The sequence below is a fragment of the Clupea harengus genome, chromosome 11, assembly GCF_900700415.2.
Source record: "Clupea harengus chromosome 11, Ch_v2.0.2, whole genome shotgun sequence".
NCBI classification, from domain to species: domain Eukaryota; kingdom Metazoa; phylum Chordata; class Actinopteri; order Clupeiformes; family Clupeidae; genus Clupea; species Clupea harengus.
The window spans coordinates 6,282,371-6,302,083 of record NC_045162.1 but is presented as its reverse complement, the minus strand read 5'-3'; the positions used below and the strand labels follow the sequence as shown (position 1 = coordinate 6,302,083).

At 46.4% G+C, this 19,713-nt stretch overlaps 1 protein-coding gene across 2 annotated transcripts in view; it reads left to right on the top strand.

Annotated features, from left to right (window-relative positions):
- Positions 1 to 27: 27 nt before the first annotated feature.
- Positions 28 to 19,713, top strand: part of otud7b (OTU deubiquitinase 7B) — a 34,464-nt gene continuing 14,778 nt past the window's right edge. For both annotated transcript variants that reach the window (XM_012818123.3, XM_012818121.3), the window contains exon 1: positions 28 to 641. The gene's annotated coding sequence lies outside the window, so the exon portion shown is untranslated. The remainder of the gene's footprint in view (positions 642 to 19,713) is intronic.

Sequence of the window (19,713 nt, the reverse complement as noted above, 5' to 3'; positions counted from 1 at the left end):
TGCATTTAATGTAATATTTTTTTCTTTTAGCTATGTGGTGGCAACAGCCAAGTGTTATTCATATGGAATTGCTCGCTTAATTGGTGGTCTCTTGCCTCTACTGCTGAGGCATGTTAGAGTTTCGTAGTGTTTTATTTTATTAATGCAAATATGACAACGAATGTTTACTCCGACAGCATAACTCACTGACCTTGTCTTTACATATCTCACACGTTTTAATGTTACATATCGCCTCTGCAATTTTACTCTGAAATTGATACCTTAGTGCTATTTCATTTAGCCAATTGTAATCGTCATTCGTGCACTCTCTAGCCATTTGATGTCAAAGCAATCGGGGAAAGCGTGAGGATTTCTTTGCAGTCATTGGCTGGTCAAATGACAATCAAAGCCATATACCCTCTCATTGGCAAGTGACTCAAGTTTTTCGAGGTGGGCGGACTCTACAGCGCCTTGGTTGACATTGTTGTGGGAGTGAGAATATACTTTATCGTCGGGTCTTTTAAATCATTCGCTGGTGCGTGCTAATATTTTTATAAAGCCACGAGCAAGTAGTCACAAATCTGGAAATATTTCTTTGAATATCTGAGATGACAACGTTATTCAATGGGACGATGAAAGACCTATGTACGAGGCCGCTCAAGGTAAGCAGACAAGGGCCATTCGGATAGCAAGCTAGCTTGAAGCTAACTAGTTAGCATTGCAGTGCTGAATTCTGCCTGGTCAGTTATGCAGAGTACTTATGTTAGTTCTCAGATAGAGATTTCACCCTTCTAGACGTTAAATATGTTTATATATGACTCGTATCGTATTTTGACTAGTGTTTCAGAAACAGATGAACGTACACACTAGCAATGCTTAAAATAAAAGGTTTGAAACTGTTGATACTGAGTAACTCGCGCTAGCAAACCTCTTCAGTGGTGTGTCTATCAATTCAGTGTATACAGTGTTTGGCTAACATTAGTCTTAATGACTTAAGTTTGTTAACTTGTCAACTAACGATAGTTTCCAATGGAGCCATTACAGTGTCATGTCCTTACACGAAGAAATATACGCTAGCTTGTACGAATGGGTGAATGGCAAGTCATTAGTTGTTTTTATGTATTTGCCCGCTCGCTAAATGTGTTACTCCTTAGGTTGGTGACATTAGCTAGCATTGGCCACTTAGCTATAGCCACTTTAGCTCGTTCACTTGCTAGCTAACATTAGCTAGGTTGTTATCGCTATGTAACCTCGGGTCAGCACGTATAGCTGTGCTACTAATTGTCCAAACAAATTAAATCCATTTTCAAGAAGGATCTGTTGACCGCGACCTTATTTGCTAATTAACCAGTTTTTTTTCCACTTCACTAGACAACTTAGATCGCTAGTTAAGGTTACTGAACGGTGATATGTAACTTCTGGCGTAGCTAGCTAATGTTAGCTATGTTAGATGGGAGAGAGCTAACTAGGGAGAATGTCGTCCACCTATGTTTTCTTTCTGTCTTGCGTGTTCTCCCAATGTGCGGCATGTTCTCCGTCTTGTATTTGCTCTATGCGGCATCGGGTCAATAAAGCTGTTATTACAGTGGAGTGTTGGCCACACATCAGACCTTGCTATTTCACTAATAAACTTGGTGTTTTGTTGTTGATGGCGTTTGCTACCTAGCTATAGAAACTTCAGTACCGCGAGCTAACGTTAGCTTGGTCAAGAGATAACGGATTCCGATGGACCACCACAACAGCACGCCTTTTTAGTTAAGAGCTAACATAATTAGGACAGCAAAATATAGCATTTGCATCCCGAACGTCATATATCCTCCATTAAAGTGCCATTGATTTATTGTTGTTTCAATTCCATTGTTATGTCAATGCTACAAAGCACTGCACTGAACACGTTGCTTCTGTAATGCCTCCTGAGTGGTAATTGTTAACGTCATCTAAGTTAACTTTGCTAACTTATGTCTTTGAAACAGTTCACTTTTAATTGTGATATACCAGTCCTTGACTGGAAAGTATTCGTTAGCAACCGTAAAACCAGTGGTATTTCTTTGGTCCATTGTACTTGTTCTGTGCCGGTGGAGTCCCATCACCCCCAAAACTACCGCAAATGACGGTCGTGCTTCCATAGCCAACATCCCTACAACAAGGGGCTAGCGTTACACCAGGCGTTTGAATTATTCAGGCCTTTATTTACAAGTTCTTTTGTCAGCTTGTTGTCCGGCGTCCACAGCCAACCTCTACATAAAAGTAGGACAGAAAAACAAGGCCTTGGCTTTGCGGGCCTTAGAGGCCTTTTTAATGAATTTCGTGTTTTGTCTTCCCTTTTAAGGAAGACATAATTTGTTGGAAATTGGAGGGTATACTTCGACTTCTTTGTTCTGGCTTTGTAGCTTGAAGCCACTTATTTTCGCTAGAGGAATACAATTTTTTTTTAAAGCTAAGGTTGAAATGAACCTTTAACTCAAACGTTCTATTTGTAAAGATTTCTGTCCATGTGTCCTAACATAGTAAGGTATGCATGGCTCCTTTCTGTAAAGAAAACCGCCGTTTTGGTTACACCCTTTATGATTAAAAAAAAATCAGGTTGATTCAAGTTTAAGGTGTCTGGCCCTTGTTTCAGTTACAGTGTGCAGTAAGTGTGATTGAACTTTAGATCGAAGTGGTCGCTTTGGTGTCAATGCACCGTCTCAACACCCCATCAACCCACTTCCAGCATGACTGTGTAGTAGTTAGTCTACATGCACAGGAATGGCAAATGATCCTAAAAGGATAAAAGTGTCAGAGAGAAGAAGGTCCCACTATTCACAATCTCTCTCTCTCTCTCTCTCCCTCACACACACACACACACACACACACACACACTCGCTCTGTCCACATTGTGTGTCATCAGAGGCGTCTTTGAGAGTGCACTCCTTGGAGTGTGTTTTCCTTAGGGTGAGTGTTTGTGTGTGTGTGTGAACACAGTCAGGCTCTGTTACGTAAGGGATTCAGCTCTTCAAGGAATGCAACCATGCGTGTAGAAGCACACCCCATACCTGCGGCTGCAGTGGCTGGGGTACACTATAGGCTGGTTGTTTCTCCTACTCAGGAATTCAGTTTGGGCTGCACTGACCATCTCATCGATCATCAAGGGATTTTGCTAATGTTGAGCATATTTGGACTGTAAAGAATAGGCTACCATAGAGAACGGTCAACACAGCTTGTTCAAGAGGAATTTATATGCAAAATGACACTACATGCAGTGTTTATGGAGTGAACGCCTGTTTAATTTCAATGATGAATGACTGATAGGGGTGTTTTTCTTTATTGTTTGGCACAGGGCAGAGGCCTTCTATCTTTGCTTTGAACAGATTGCCTTCCAGAAGTTTCTAAACCTGTCTCATCCAATTCCTCGAACACCCTTTCTGTGTGCGACCGCACTGCCTGATGTCATCCTCCCATGACATTATGTCAACAGCACTTGTATGATGTAACTTAATTGACACACCTGCACACCTGGACCCTGAACTGTTGACCTGAGCACTATCATTTAGACCTGTCATAAGTTTAGGGATGCATAATCTGAAATGCTTTGCTCTTAGAAAATGCTTTTGAAAGCTACCCCCAATCCATTGACCGGTTGTTTTAGTTTGTTATAATATTTTTTTGGTTACTGATTGTACCATAAAGTGTGTGTAATGAATCATCCAGACGTGGCCTGTGTAACTATATTTTGGCCTGCCAACCTGCTGTCTATCTGGTGATTTATAGCCGTCAGTACCCTTCCGTTCTCTTTTAAAACTGATTCAGCACAGTAGTCTGACTGTTTGATGTGACCGAAACAGCTTTTTGACCCGTGTTGATGAGGAGGAGATGGTTCATATCTCAGGCAAACACACACTCAGGCTGGCTCCCTGAACAGCTGTTGGATGAGCGTGTCCAGGCTGGTGTGTGTGTGTGGTGTGGAGCAGGGCTGGATATCCGGTGTCATGACTGATGCCAAGCCAAACACTCCTCCCTCCTCTCCCCTCCCCCCCCGCAAACAGTGTCAAATAAATAAGTAAACTGATGCGATCTCTAGGTTAGTGGGCCAGTCTTGGGACACGGCTTGTGTTTCTGGACACTTCCAAAACAAGGCGTGGTGCATGAAATGGCCTCTCAGAGAATCCATGTTCTTTGAAGAGCAGAGTGGCTATTGATTTTTGGGTGGGGACCTCATGGATCAAACAGAAGAAAAGAAGAGTGTGGGTGTGCTGTTCCTACTGAACTGGAAACTCCTGACCTGTGTCCTGTAGGCTCACTGTGACTCTACATGCTGCAGTAGCTGTATTGTGACAGACTGTCACCTCTATAAATATTCCGTCATGTTCCGCACATGTGCCGCTTTCTTGGCTCAGCAGTTTTTGGGCTTCACCTCATTTACACCAGTGGGTCCCAAATATTGTACCTGCACACTCACAGAACTGCCTGTTTTAATGCTTTTTGTTTTAACCTAATGCACCAGATGAACTCATATCGCATCGTATTTGCTGATGATGCTGACGAGTATGGCAGTGAGAGCCATGTCTTGTTTCAGAACTCAAAAAACTTATAACAAGGTTACTAAGTGAATTTATTGAATGGTCATTCATTCATAAACCACATATCTGATGGTTTTACAAGGAAATCTACAATTCTTTACAAGTTTATTAGTCTTTCATATTTTGGGGAATAAGAATTTCGCCTCCCGGTGTCAAGTCTCAACTTTCAGCTGTAGAACGACTGTTGAAGACCTCTAGGGACTGGTCTAGCTGTCGTGCGAAAGAGAGTAGATTTAGTTATATATTTATTCAATAATTAATCAATGAATTGATTGATGTAAGTACAACTTTCAAACTTTCAATACTTGATTTTTGTCTGAAGCACAGACAGAGAGCAGTCGCCACTCCTGTGACCTGTGTTGGGCGTCTGATCAATGGCAGGCTTGTGTCTCCCGCTGCCCCATGCTGCGCTCCCCTGTCTGCAGGCCGCCACTCATGAAAGCCCCCCCTGTTTACCTCCGCCCGCTTCCGGCGCCACTGGACGTATGCCAGCCATGTGACGCCTCTTGAATGCCCAGGCCTGTTTGTGTCCCCAGTCGAGAGGCCCCGAAACAGGCAACATACCAGGCTGTCGCACCTCCCTGACTTCCTGCTGTATCCGTCCTCTAATAGGAGCCAGTTCTTGATGGTTGATGGCGAGACCTGATCATAACCCACACCCTGCTATCTGGGATTTCTGTTCTGTTTCTATAGAGAAAGATGTTGCAATGATTGTATGGCCCTAGTAAGAAAAGATCAAGGATCATCACTTTATTCCCAGAATGTAAAAAAGGTCCCTTATATCTGTCCACATTGGGAGGTATGTCATATGGCGCTGACGGCAACAACAGAGAGCTAGCTGTCCAGAGGATGCTGGCATGCTGGCATGCTGGCATGCTGGCATGCGGAGGTTCAGTGACATGAGTCTGTGTACTCAGCATGCGGTGTACTTGAGTACCTCAGATCACATGGCCTTGTTGTCCTCTTTACCACCCTTCTTCACACCCCCCCCCACCCGTCCTCCCCCACCCTGTGCCCAGCTACACATCCAGTCAGGCCGTAATCCGTCCCCCCTGGGAGAACCGCAAGCCTGCGAATGACATCACGGAGACTGACGTAAAGCTGCCAGGACAGCAGCAGGAGTGGGAGCACGTGGGGATTCACATGAGCGAGACAGCACCGCCCGGGAGGCGGAGGGGGGGTGGGAGTTGGAGCTTAAAGGCTCTCTTTGCTGCTCTGATGGATAGACGTGGCCTGGGAAACCATGAAGGGAATCGACATATCAGTTGTGCTTGCTAACCGTAAAGTTAGGAGCAGTGTGGGTGTAGTGGATGCTGAACACACAAGGTGTTCTGTGGCTCTGTGCTGTGATTTTATAGTTTGCTCTAGGGCTGAACGATTTGGGCTAATAATCTAATTGCGATTTTTTCCCCACGAATATTGTGATTGCGATTTAATATGCGATTTTTTTATTTTATCCTCTTTTTTTCCCCCAACAAAACGTGTTGAATGAATGATTTAAATATGACCAACACAATATTAGATACATTTAGTGTAAAATATTCTTTCCCACATTTTACATTTTTATTTATCTGCTCATTACAGAAACAAGAACAACAAATTGGTGGCTTTGCCACTGTGCATTTAAGTAATTTAAACAAAGTCATTGTAAGTATAAACACAAGCATGCACTTTTTAAACACTGTGTGCAAAATGTACCATGTTTACCAATGTTTTTTAATTTTTTTATTTTTAGACCACGTTGTAATCGCGGACGTTACGGTTAGAAAATCGCGTTTTACCATATCGCGATTTAATCGCAAATGCAATTAATCGTTCAGCCCTAGTTTGCTCACAGTAGGTATCATGGTCAAATCAGTAGTTCCTTTTAGGACATTTTCCATATTTGGTAAGAGTTTGTAATTGCAGGCTCAACGGAACCCCGTCTAGGCGAGTGTTTAATTATCTACACATTTTTAAGGGCGCAAAGGTCTCTGCTTTCCCTAAGCCCTCATCAATTCCTAGACAGCCTGACGAAATATAACTAGCAATGACTACCCCATTCTGAAGCCAGTGGGATTTAAGCTTGAGTGAAAGAAAAGCCGAAGAGAGTAGCAGTGAACACTGTAGCAATAACTTCAGGCTGGCAGATATTTGTTATAAGTTTTCATGTTCCTGTGAGATTTTCATGATATTGTGGAAAAACACGCCAGAAATCTGGTAAAAACACTTCTTGTGTTTCATGCTTCGCGTCATTAGAATGATCTAGTCTTACTGAAAAAGAACCCTCTCCTTATAAACACATTCCTCATCTAGAAGTTCGAACTAAGCCTTACCCTATTTTGAATCTCTTGGCTATCTGCTGAAGTTGGCTTTTAGTTGGCTTTGCTCTGACGTTTTGGCTGGAGATTGTGAAATGTTTTCCGCTCATATTGGTCAGTTAACTGTGCTTCTCAGGATCCACTCACCACTGTAAGACTAACACACATGGGTCTAAAAGATGGCTACTTCAGCCGTTTCCAAGTTGGTATTAATGTTGTTGGTACGTTTGAAAGCGGTCATGCAGATCATTCATCAGCACCCTTCATTAACTCCCATGTTTACTGCTGCGCTTATGCTGTCTTTACTCATCTCCCCGCAGGGAAGGGCATTCTGGGAGGATGAGGCTGTTTGGAAATGTCAGTGTCTTTGTGGAGAAGGAGGGAAAACATTTGTTGTGGACGAAGCTAAATATTCTCCCTTTTCGCTATATGTGAATTACATAACCAGTGTTGTTGACACTGACTAACACTGAGAATGAGCTTTACTTTGTCCTCGAAGTAGCAGCACGCCCACAAGTTCCTGCTTAAATCATCTCATAGTTAGTAACTGAGGAGCACTGAAGAGTGTGTTGACTGATGTGAGTGTTTTACTTTAGGGTTTTCTCTCTGGGAAGCAATGCCACTGCATGTTGTTGGACTCCTTTTTCTCTCCAATATGACTTTTAGAAAAATGTATCAGGAGAGTTTGAGCAGACAGTGATCGGGCCGACTGCATGGCGGGCTCTGGTTCTGCAGGAGCAGGTTAGGAAACACTTGGTTGTTATCGGTAGGACTATAGATAGAGGTAGGGGAGTTTAGGCCTGGGGCTCTAGAGACAAGTTTCTGGTTTTGGCGCTATATGAATAAAATTGAATTGAATTGAACTACTCTAGATGATTTTCTGTTTGGGTTTTTGATGCAGGCCACATTGTGAGCCACATTATTTTATAGCTGGACGATACAAATCGAGCTGCTTGTAAGACAAACCTTCAGAAGCTGATGCTCCCCAGTCACCATTGTCTGTGATCACAGAGGATGGGCCTGATCCATTGTTAGTCAACAGGTGTGACCTATGCAATGCCAGTAGCATTCAGTTAAAAATGATAAAGTGAGTGCTTTCGTCAATAAAAATGGATGTATTTTACTTGCATTGATAACTTATATAATGGAAATATTCTAAGTAGGCCACATCTGCCTGTTTTGTGTCTGTTTAATAGTGAGCCCAGACATTTCCTTTAACTTTATGAAATGTAGACAGAATATACTGATTGGAATACATTTGTTCAAAGTGCTGAGTTGTCCCATTCAGAGTGCCTAGCTGCTTGTGCCGCTCAAGGCCCTTCTGTCTGAGTGAGAAGGAGCGCTTGATCACTCAATCAGCAGATAATGAACTCATCCCAGAGAACCCTGGAGGAACTGTCAGGAGTTTGAGGCCACACGCTTCCTTGTGTGCACAGTCCCTTTCCCTCAGCATCATTCCATCTCTGTTGGGTTGTGAGAGTGGAATGTGGTGTCAAGAGCAAGCCTCTGAACATGACGGGATGTTCTAGAACAGTCACAGACCTTTGATGAAACATCTTGTTTGTATCCTTCTTTTATTAGTATCAGTGGAAGCCCATTCACTTATAAGTCTGTATCTTGTCTTTTGAGTTTTGCTCTTGATAGTCGTCTAAGTGTTTATTCTTAAAGGGGCTCTGATACTCCTGCTCAGTTGCTGGAGTCAGTGCTTGTAAACGTGTAGCTACTTACGCTGGTGTAACCGTCACACAGTCACTGGCAGTAGTTCAACAGATACACAGTCTTCACTTCCTCAGGCCTGTGCAGAGACACCAGCACACAGGTTTTGCCATGACCTCACCACAGTGACAGGAACCAGCATCCCAGCATTAGACCCATTTGTCACCGGCCGCTGTTAGGCCCGGACTGACAAACACCCACACACTCAGAGAGAAGTGTTGTTATGGAAAGCCAGGGTCAGCTTGCTGCCTAGTCGTGTCAGTATTTTGGTGACTTTTATTCCCCTCAATTAGACTAGTTTGTTTTATTCAGTGGGTGTCTGTGATTTTCAGCTCTCTCTGTCCTCAGACCCCGTTACTCATCTCTATCTTTAGCGGCTGATTATTTGCGGCTATTTTAGGAGGCAAAGGCGGTTCTAATTCTTGGTTTGCCGGAGATAAGGGCTTGCTCATGCCTTAGCAGCCGTTCTGCCTCTCTAGCTAGCCAGCGCTCCAATAAGTCCCATCGTTCATCTGGGGGGATATCGGGAGGATATGACACCTCCTGGAGAAAATGCTGGTTTAAACTTGGCAGAGATGTTGGAGTGACAACCAGTGATCCCCCCTCACCTCCCCTTTATGGTCACAAACCTCAGCTCAGCTCATTCCTTTGGAGTGACTTAGTTTGTTTTTAGCAAGTAGTACTACCACGAATCATTTATTCAAGCTTGTCATGGAGCTTATTTTTTTTGTGATTTTAAAACTAAGTGGGAGCTTTGGTAATATTTATTGTGGAACAGTGGGCCTACGTCCATAGGGTGCATGTAACGTTTTATTTTAATTGAACTAAACTAACTCAAGTAAGCAGTCTGAGCACAGAGAGAGAGAAAAGGATTTGAATTAATTGAACTGGAGTAACTTGGATGAGCCCACGGTCTGTCAGCCAAATCTGGTCTTGTCTATGAATCTCCGTACAGACACACCATTGTTGTTTTTAATAACGATTCTCATTACGTCAGTGTTTACACAGTTGTGCCGTTATGGCAGTCTATGCATGTGTGGTCATATTTTAATCTTTGCCACCACTCTGTTGGTAAGCTTGAAAAACTCCACCCTTCATTATTCTGAATCATATCTCAAGGCAGAACAGAAAGGGGAAAGTAGAACAGTGCTGCAGCAAAGATCGGTCCCTCCAGACTGTGGTTTGTTCCTTCCCGTCTGAGGCTCATCTTATGTCACCGTAGCATCTGGGGCCCTGGCCCTCGGGAGGTTTCTGTTAGGGGTCAACCGATTTATTGGTTTTGCCGGTATATCGAACCAATGTCAGCCCCTTTTGACACTTATTGATCTGTATCGGCATCGGCCTCCGCATACCGGTGTTGCTAGTGTTTGTCCAAATGGACTACGATGCGATTCAGGGCCAATACATTTCAATACGAATTGATTAGGAGTTAGAGCAGAGAAGGTGAAATAGGGAAGGAGCTGAGCAGGAGGATGGACAAGAGATAAAGGACGTGGAGGAAAAGAGGATATCACATGGAAAGAAGTAGACTGAGAGAAGACATGGAGGAGAGACGTGGAGGAAGAGAGGATATCACATGGAAAGAAGTAGACTGAGAGAAGACATGGAGGAGAGACGTGGAGGAAGAGAGGATATCACATGGAAAGAGGTAGACTGAGAGAAGACATGGAGGATAGGTGGCAGAAAAGATGAAGGGGAGGAGGTTGGAAAAATTGATGCAATGGAGAACGCAGAACAATGGAGAAGAGTCTGAGAGAACAGTGAAGTGGTTCGGGCTGGTCTGGTCTGGTCTGGGCAGGGCAGGGCAGGGCAGGGCAGGGCAGGGCAGGGCAGTGTTGTGATGATGTGAGCCCACGGTGTTGTTGCTGCTGTTTGCTGGGCCCAGGGCAGGGCAGGGCAGGGCTGGGCTGGGCTGGGCTGGGCAGTGTTGTGATGATGTGAGCTCTCTGTGTTGCTGCTGTTTGCTGGGCCCAGGGCCAGTGGCATTGCTCACCCTCAGCAGGGGTGGAAGGCCAGCGGCTGCTTGCTGTCTCAGCCTCTGCCTGGCCTCTCCCTCCGGGAGCAGCTCTGCATTCCTGCGCCCTCTCACCAGCTGACCGGCCTCAGCTCGGCCCCTTCTCAAGAGCCATTTCAGGACAAGAGCGTGCACACACACACACACTCACACACACACACACACACACACACACACACACACACACACACACACACACACACGTCGTCTGTGCCTCCTCCTCTGTTCTATCTCTTGCTCTTTCGTGCGAACAGACACAACATCTTGCGCCTCCCTGCACCATCTCGCACACAGCCATGTTTGGTCAGAGCAGTGCCCATTCACTTTGGGGCTGTTTTGGTTTCCCACCGCGGCTCACAGATAAATATTTATTAATGAATACCAGATTTAGTGAGCACATTAGTGCACCGCTTAAGGCTGTCGTTTTATCTCTGTCCATCTCTTCCGTACACTTTCTTTGCTTACACTCACTCTCTCCACTCCCCTGCCTCCTCTACCTCTTTCCCCTCTTTTTATTCCCTCTCTCGCCCCATCCCTCTTTTTATTCCCTCTCTCGCCCCATCATCCCTGCGGGCCTTCTCTCATTTGCTCACAAAGCAGTCTTTGGTCCACAGTGGGGTGAATGGCCAAGGCAATTAACTGTATTGATTTAGAGGTGGTGGGAAAGAGCCGTAATTGTTGCAGGAAGTGCAGCGTGGTGACTCTGGTCTCCAGAAGTCAGCATCAGCTGCACTCCACCACACCCTAACACACCACACACACACACACACACACACACACACACACACACACACACACACACACACACACACACACACACACACACACACACAGACACCCTAACACAACACACCACACACACACACACATCATACACACACACACACACACACACACACACACACACACACACCCTAACACAACACACAACACACCATACACACACACACACACACACACACACACACACACACACCCTAACACAACACACAACACACCATACACACCACACGCACACACACACACACACACACACACACACACACACACACACCCTAACACAACACACCACACACACACACACACATCATACACACACACACACACACACACACACCCTAACACAACACACAACACACCATACACACCACACACACACACACACACACCATACACACACACACACACACACACACACACACACACACACACACACACACACACACACACCATACACACGCACACACAGACACACACACAACACACCACACACACACACACATCATACACACACACACACACACCCTAACACAGAGGTCGCCAACCTGTCGATCGCGATCGACGTGTCGATCTCGAAGACCTTCCCTGTCGATCTCCAAATTATAATTTTTTTCAAAAAAAAAAAAAATTGAACATTTTCTGAAGTGTCTTCTGAAATGTTTTCTAACGGTCTTCGGAAGACCAACGTCAGAAAAGATCTCCGCCTGATTCATGAACGCCAGCTATTTAAATCCGAGGATGTCCGTAGAGTTGATATGAACGTAATCACCAACGATTTCTCACAAATTCAGGCCTTCCCACTAAATGCCCCTTCTAAAGCAGCTTGCACACTGCCCTGACAAACGCCAACATTCTCCAACAAACACCAACAAACACCAACAGTTGGGTCAGTGTGCGCCAGCAGTTGGTGTTTGTTGGTCATTGTCGGGTACTGTCGGAAGAGTTCAACATGTTCAGTCGGATTGGGTAAAGTTGCAGAATGTCTGACCAATGTAGAGAGATTTCCAACATTCTGACAGCTCGTCTGACAGCTCGCAACTAGGCTCAACTCGCGTGCATAAAATCCTCAAGCTCTCTTGGATGTCGTTGTTATCTTGGTTATCGGCCAGTTTGTAAAATAAACCGATATCCTAAGTCTATTTATAGATTAACGTTATGTATTAGCTTACCCAAATGAACGGTTTTCGAGACAGATATTTGTCTATTTTAACTTCTACGACTCGTTTAACACTGCAACGTGTTTCTAAATATTAATATTAATGTTAAAGGTGACGTTACATGAGTACGTTTGCGCTTATGTTAGTTATCGGCCAATCCCACTTCATTCCAATTACCGTGTTGGTTTTCGAAATATTAATATGCACGCTGTCGTATTAAAAGTTTTGGCACCCTCTGAGGCTGCATGATAATTTACTCTGTCTTCACCAAAAAAAGATCACAGTGGGATATTATTCATTTTCTATTTAACACTGAGTACTGGGGTGTTTTCCAGACAAAGATATTTAGTGTAGCAGTATTTGAAATGAAATCAAGTGTGAAAAATAGGCTCTGCAAATATTTAGGCACCCTAATAATTTTCATGATTTGAATACCTGTAACTACTCAATACTGAATAATTGCAACACATAATTAGTCTGATTAGCTTGTTAAGCCTTCAATTCCATAGAAAGGTCCATTCAATCATTAGAAAAACTATCTGAGGTAGCCAATTGCAAGATGTGCTTCTCCTTGATTCTCCTCTGAAGAGTGGCAACATGGGGGCCTTAAAACAACTGTCAAATGATCTGAAAACAAAGATGGTCAGTGTTGTGTTGTAACTTCAGTTGATAAATAAAGCAGTTCATATCCAGCCTGCTCATTGCAAATGTGTTTTTTCTTGTTCATATTGAGTGCGGTTAACAAATATTTTCCTTTTTATGTTGCACTGAAATTAAGTGATTTAGTTTGTTCTTGGTCACATCAACTTGAAAGCTGGACCAAAGTGTTTAATTTCACTCAATTACAATTAGGCTAAATAAAAAGTTAAGTTGTAAGTACAGTCTGGACAGTCTTTTTCTCTCAACGCCTCAATAGGTAGATCTTGCCTGTCAGCAAGGCAGAGTTTGTGATCTTTGGCCAAAAAAGTTTGGTGACCACTGCCCTAACACAACACACCATACACACCACACACACACACACACATACAGGTGTGTGTGTGTGTGTGTGTGTGCGTGTGTGTGCGTGTGTGTGTGTGTGTGAGCATGCGTGTGTGTGAGTGTGTGTGTGTGTGTGTGTGTGTGTGTGTGTGTGTGTGAGCATGCGTGTGTGCATAGAGTGTATTGCAGTCTTTTATGTTGTGCTGTGCTGAACAGTTCTGAGCTGTGCTGTGCTTGGCAGAAGTGTCTCCTCACTGCTTAAGAGAGCCGCTCTCCGTAGTGCTGACAGTGATGCTTATTGTATGCTGCCAGCTTATGTAATGTGGCCCATAACAGACATACACACACACACGCACACACACACACACGCACACATACACACACACACACATACACACACACGCACAAACACACATACACACACACACACGTGTGCGAGCCTGCCTGCCTGCCTACGCACTCAAGCCTCTTACACACACACAAACATGCTTATGGGGACATGGGATGGGCTACGTCGCGGGAGCAGAACTGGGTTAAGGCTGAGCAATCCTCCAGACCCTGAACCCTGCGTAGCCATCAGTCAGCGCAAGGCGTTATGTAATCCCCACCCCCACCCCCACTCCATCCACCCAGCTCTGATCTAACATGATTAGCCATCGGCTCATGCGCGCACCTGTATTTGCTTGTCTGTGGAGATCTGCTTGCTTTGAGTGTAATGGCTGCTTGAAGCAGCTGACAAATGTAGGCTGATGGCGATGCCCCTCATTTTAAAAACAATGGTCAGAGTGGATGAAGGACACAGGTGATTGGACAGATGAAGGCTGTCGATGGTGCTGATTGGTCGTTGTAAGAGGGCGTGGCAGAGGCTAAGCTGTTGGTTGGTTCAGGCTGTGTTGTCCATCCCTTCTCTCGGCCTGACCTCTGGTGCACTGGGACACGATGTGTGCTCACCTACAGGATTTGTTTTTCTGGCACACCATGCTGGCTCCCTTTTTGTCTGGCTCTCACTCACTCACCCTCCTCTCTTTCTTCCTCTCTCTCCCTCCATCACTCACTCACTCTCTCTCTCTCTCTCTCTTACACACACACATTTTCCCTCCCTCTTTCTCTCTCTGTCTCTTTTTTTTCTCCCTCTCTCTCTCTCTCATTCACTCACACACACACACACTCGCACTCTCTCTCTCTCACCCTCTCTCCCTCTCTCTCTTTCATTCACCCACTCACTCACTCACACACACACTCACTCACTCTCTCTCTCCCCCTCTCTCTCTCTCTCACACCCACACATGCGTTGAGCCACAAACACACATCTGGCCGGCGGAGAGAAGGGGTCACGAAGGGACCAGAGATGCAGTGGAAAAAAATGCCCACGCTTGATGAGAAGTTGGCTGCTTTGCCGACCACAAGCCTACCCATCACATGAGCCCGGGGGTTTCCTGTCAGGTGGATCTGAGGCCGGCATCAGGTGCAGAGCGGCCGTCTGTGCGGTCCTTCAGTCCTGCCTTGTGTGTGCCACCACCTGGCCCCAACCCAACCCAGTCAACCACACAACCCACACGACCACACAGGCCTGTTGCAGTGCCAGTCTGCACTCACAGGTCATCTTTGCCTTTGCCTCTCTCAGTGGCAGGTCCCATTTGAATGCTCTTAGTGGCAGGCTCATTAGATGCCCTCTCTTAGGGCTGTTGGGAGTTTTAGGGGTTTTATGTGCTAGTCTCCATCTGCTACACACCCTCCAAACCTGATCGACTGGCCTTGTTTTAAAATGCCAGTCTCTACGCTCCGTGCGATGCTTTGGTGGTGGGGCTTCTGCTCAGCTCGCTGTTTCTTTTTGGGCGTTTGGGCATGCGTCACACACACGCACACGCACACACACACTAACACACACACACACACACACACACTAACACACACACACACACACACACACTAACACACACACACACACACACACACACACACACTCACACACACTGCCCTTCCACCTCCGCTGCTGCTCTCTCCTCTCTCTGACCAGAGCACAGCGCGGCGCATGGCACAGCTGAACACAATGGGCCACGACCGCTCTGACCTCCGCTGTCTGTTCCTGGCCACCCCTGGCATCTCCAAGCGGCCCACGTGTTGACGGCGGCACACATTATGTAAGGGGACAAAAGCCTGGGCTGCCTGTGCAGACAATCTGTGCCGGCCTGCCTCCCGGCCTGGGCTCTATGGTGTTGGGGCCGAGGTGGCTGTCTGAGCTCTATGGTGCTGGGGCCGAGGTGGCTGCCTGAGCTCTATGGTGCTGGGGCCGAGGTGGCTGCCTGAGCTCTATGGTGCTGGGGCCGAGGTGGCTGCCTGAGCTCTATGGTGCTGGGGCCGAGGTGGCTGACTGAGCTCTATGGTGCTGGGGCCGAGGTGGCTGACTGAGCTCTATGGTGCTGGGGCCGAGGTGGCTGTCTGAGCTCTATGGTGCTGGGGCCGAGGTGGCTGTCTGGGATACTCTGCTCACAGGCTGTGGACAATTCACAGTCGCATTGCAGTCACGTAGTCTTCAACACTGTCATGGTGACAACACACTACCCCCCCCCCCCCACATAACCATACGACCATAATAGAACAGGCACACAGGCACACAGGCACACAGACACACATGAGCCCATGGGGTCATGACAAAGCTCTGTTTGTGAGTGTTTTGTTTTGAATGTTTTTGTTCTCTTTAAGGCCTACATTTGAAGGCTTGGTTGTTAACTTGAAGTCAGTGCTGCCAAGCTGGCCCTGAGCTCACCCAGAGCATGCTGTCTGTGGGCTCTCTGCACGCACCCCTGATTGCCTCTCCTTCTGTGCAACACTGTTCTTTTGTGCGGCTCCTCTCCTCTCCTCTCTTCTCTCCTCTCCTCTCCTCTCCTCTCCTCTCCTCTCCTCTCCTCTCTTCTCCCCTCCTCTCCTCTCCTCTCCTCTCCTCTCCTCTCCTCTCCTCTCTGGCCCGGGTGAACGCAGGATTGTTTCATATGTGTGCTTGTCACTCCGCGTGCAGCTTCATCACCCTCTCTGAGCCGCTGGTGTGACGGATGACGGGAGCGCTGTGCTCCTGTGTGTAAGATGGGAGGGGGGGGGGGTTGAGTGTCTGTGGGGAGATGACCCGCCCCCTGTCTGTGTAATAGGCCTGTGACCGCTGGCACCCACTCCCTGCTCCAGTCACAGGCCAATCAGCTCACTGCAAGGGGGGAGGGATGAGTCGGCCTACTTTCACAGCGGCCAGGTGTGTGTGTGTGAGAGAGAGAGAGAGAGAGAGAGAGTGTGTTTGTTTGGGTGTGTGTGTGTGTGCGCGCAACCTGCAGGAGAAAGTAAGCTGACTCATACCTCTGGAGCCGTGCTGTGCTCTGAGACGTGTGGAAATGTAGCAGACGCTGCCGGCTGTTTGTTTCCCAGCTCAAGTCTCACTCTGAAGTAAGCTCTCTTGTCACCGCGCTCCCTTCTCCAAATATTAGGTTGTCCTGTAATATGAAATCAAGAGGACTATTTACCTGTCCCAGAGCTGCCTGACAAATCACTACCCCGGAGAAAGTAGTTCCAGGAACACCATCCTATAACTCTCAAGGCCGGCGATGGCGTCCGTGCTCGCTCTGTTTCATTTCATGCCCAACCTGTTCGTTATGATGACAATAAACTAGCACCTCATTAGGGGGAGTTAGTGGGACGTGAACCCCGTGAACGGATTCCTGATCTCTGAGGGGCTTTACAGACAACTCAGTGGGGTTGAAAAGAATCACACAGCCCTAGCCTCTGATCTCTTATTTGGGCTGTGACACAGGCGGCACGTCTTTGTGTGGTGTGTGGTGTGTGTGTGTGTGTGTGGGTGTGGGTGTGGGTGTTTGTGTGTGGTGTGGTGTGGTGTGGTGTGGTGTGTGTGTGTGTTGCAGAGAGAGAGAGAGAAAGAACAGAAAGAGAAGAAATCCAAGGGAGGGCTCATAACTCACTGGGCTTTGTGAAAAGATGGTTGAGTCAGAGGAGCAGGAGGAGGTGGAGGAGGAGGAGGAGGAGGAGGATGGAATGAGGGAGATGTCGATTTTAGACTCGACGGCTAGTGGTGCACCCAGTGGCTGTGTGAAGCTAATCTAGGGCACACTTTAGCCTCACTCTGTATGGCTGCTGGCTATGTAGGATATGAAAATGACAGAAGTACGAAGTACTCCAATATTGACGGCGTGTCTTCTTATGTCACAGCATGTAAGAGGTGTTTGCACAGTTGGTATCTGTTCTCAAAGAGGGAATACTGAGGATGGGCTTGGCCCGAAACCTTGGTCCCTTTGTTTGGCTTTTTTATGCAAGGTCCTTATACTGTTCCGGTTAATGTTTTTTTTTTTCAATTAAATGCATCATCGTTATAGCAACAGCCGTTGTGTGCGGAGTCTGTTCTTTCACCACGTCTTCTGCTTTGGATTTTACGCACCAGGCGAAACCTCTATCGATACACAGGCCTAAGTACAAGGTGCAGTCACCACCCTCGACACGATTGGATATTTAAGTTATAAATGACAACCTGCAGTAGATTTGGCAGAGACATGATTCTTTTCTTTGCTCCCTTTGTATGAGTCATGGTTTATCTCATAGCACTGTGTATGACCCTACCCCCGTTGCCGTTCACCATTGTACTATATTTTTGCCTCTCTGAGTCAATATTGACACCCAGAAGACACCTTATCTGTGTTTCCATAGCAGCCTGCTTCTGGGAAGTGTTAAACTCAGGGTTCGTGTGTTTGTGTGTGTGTGTGTGTGTGTGTGTGTGTGTGTTGTTCGTGTGTGTGTGTGTGTGTGTGTGTGTGTGTGTGTGTGTGTTGTTCGTGTGTGTGTGTGTGTGTGTGTGTGTGTGTGTGTATCAACAGTGCAGCCTCGGTGGGTGGCTGCTGCCTGACTGCCCTCTTCGTGATCTCACCTTTCATCTTGTCCTTCCAGTCCCTTCCGTGGGCTGAACAGAAGGTCCACTGTGCTAAGCTCCCACGCACCACGGAGACTCATGGCGGGGGGGGGGAGAACTGATTTGACACACCACACAGCCATTCAAGTGTTTGATTGGCCAGGCTGTGCCACAAACACAGACGTGGGTGTCTCCATCTCCATGTGTTGGATAGAGATATACTTACACTAGTTGCACCAGTCAGTCCAAAAGACGACCAATTGCGCGAGGGTTCGGTCCTTGCAAGGCGCCTTGAAACGGCGTCTATTGTCTATGGCGCGAGGCGTTGTAAATGAAAACAATTTGAACTGAATTCAGTAGACAGGAGTTATTTCTAGGCATGTTGTTGCGCTTGCGTGCGGTTGTTGTTCTGCCCGTCCGCCGTGCGGGGCCTTCTGCAGGGCTACACTGCGTCCGCCCTCAGCCTCGCTGCTGCTGAGCCATGAGCCCACGGCAGACACAGTCATGAGATAACCATGTGACCCAGCAAGGCCAGTGAATCCCGCTAGTGATGGGCAGAATGCTAATGTACTTTTCCAGACACTGCTATTGGGGTCAAAGGCATGTGTATTTGTGTGTGTCTGCATATAGACTGTGCCTGTGTCTGTGTCTGTGTCTGTGTGTGTGTCTGTATTTGTGCAGGGTTTTTCCTGCATAGAGAAAATTTGGGCGCGCGCCTAAGCCGTTTTCCCGAGCGCCTACAACAAATCCCGAGCGCCTAAGGCACCAAAAAAAGTCTGCGATAAAAAATAAATTAAAAAAAAGCTGTCATTCATGGCGCAATTCAGCTTAATGGTGTTTTGAGCCCTCACCGTCGACTTCAAGGCAGCAGCTTGTCCCACCTCCCACCCCCTGAGCCAATCATTGAAAAGAGGCTGCTCCAAGCTTGCCAGTTTAGAGAATACTTGGTTTGAATTTGAGATTTGAGCAAGCAACTTAATGTAGCTAGCTTTTAGCTGTTTTAAACCAAGGCACTTCAAAAATGTTGTTTACAACCTGCTTACAAATCTGGTTAAAACAACTAGTGAAGGTGTTTTAGAATAATATTAATGCCATATACAATAACTGACTTTATGTTAACACCACTAATTAATGTTAGCTGTCTAATTATTTAGCGCAATGCTAGCATGCATCTACCGTAATTCGATTTTTAACCAAGGTAGCCTATTGTACTGCAAAATATTGATCGCGACCTGTTTACAAATCTGGTTAAAAAAATAAAGGTGAGCTGTTATTTATAGATATGAATTATTTCGCTCAGGTGGTGGGATGCGCCTTCATCACGCGTGCAATG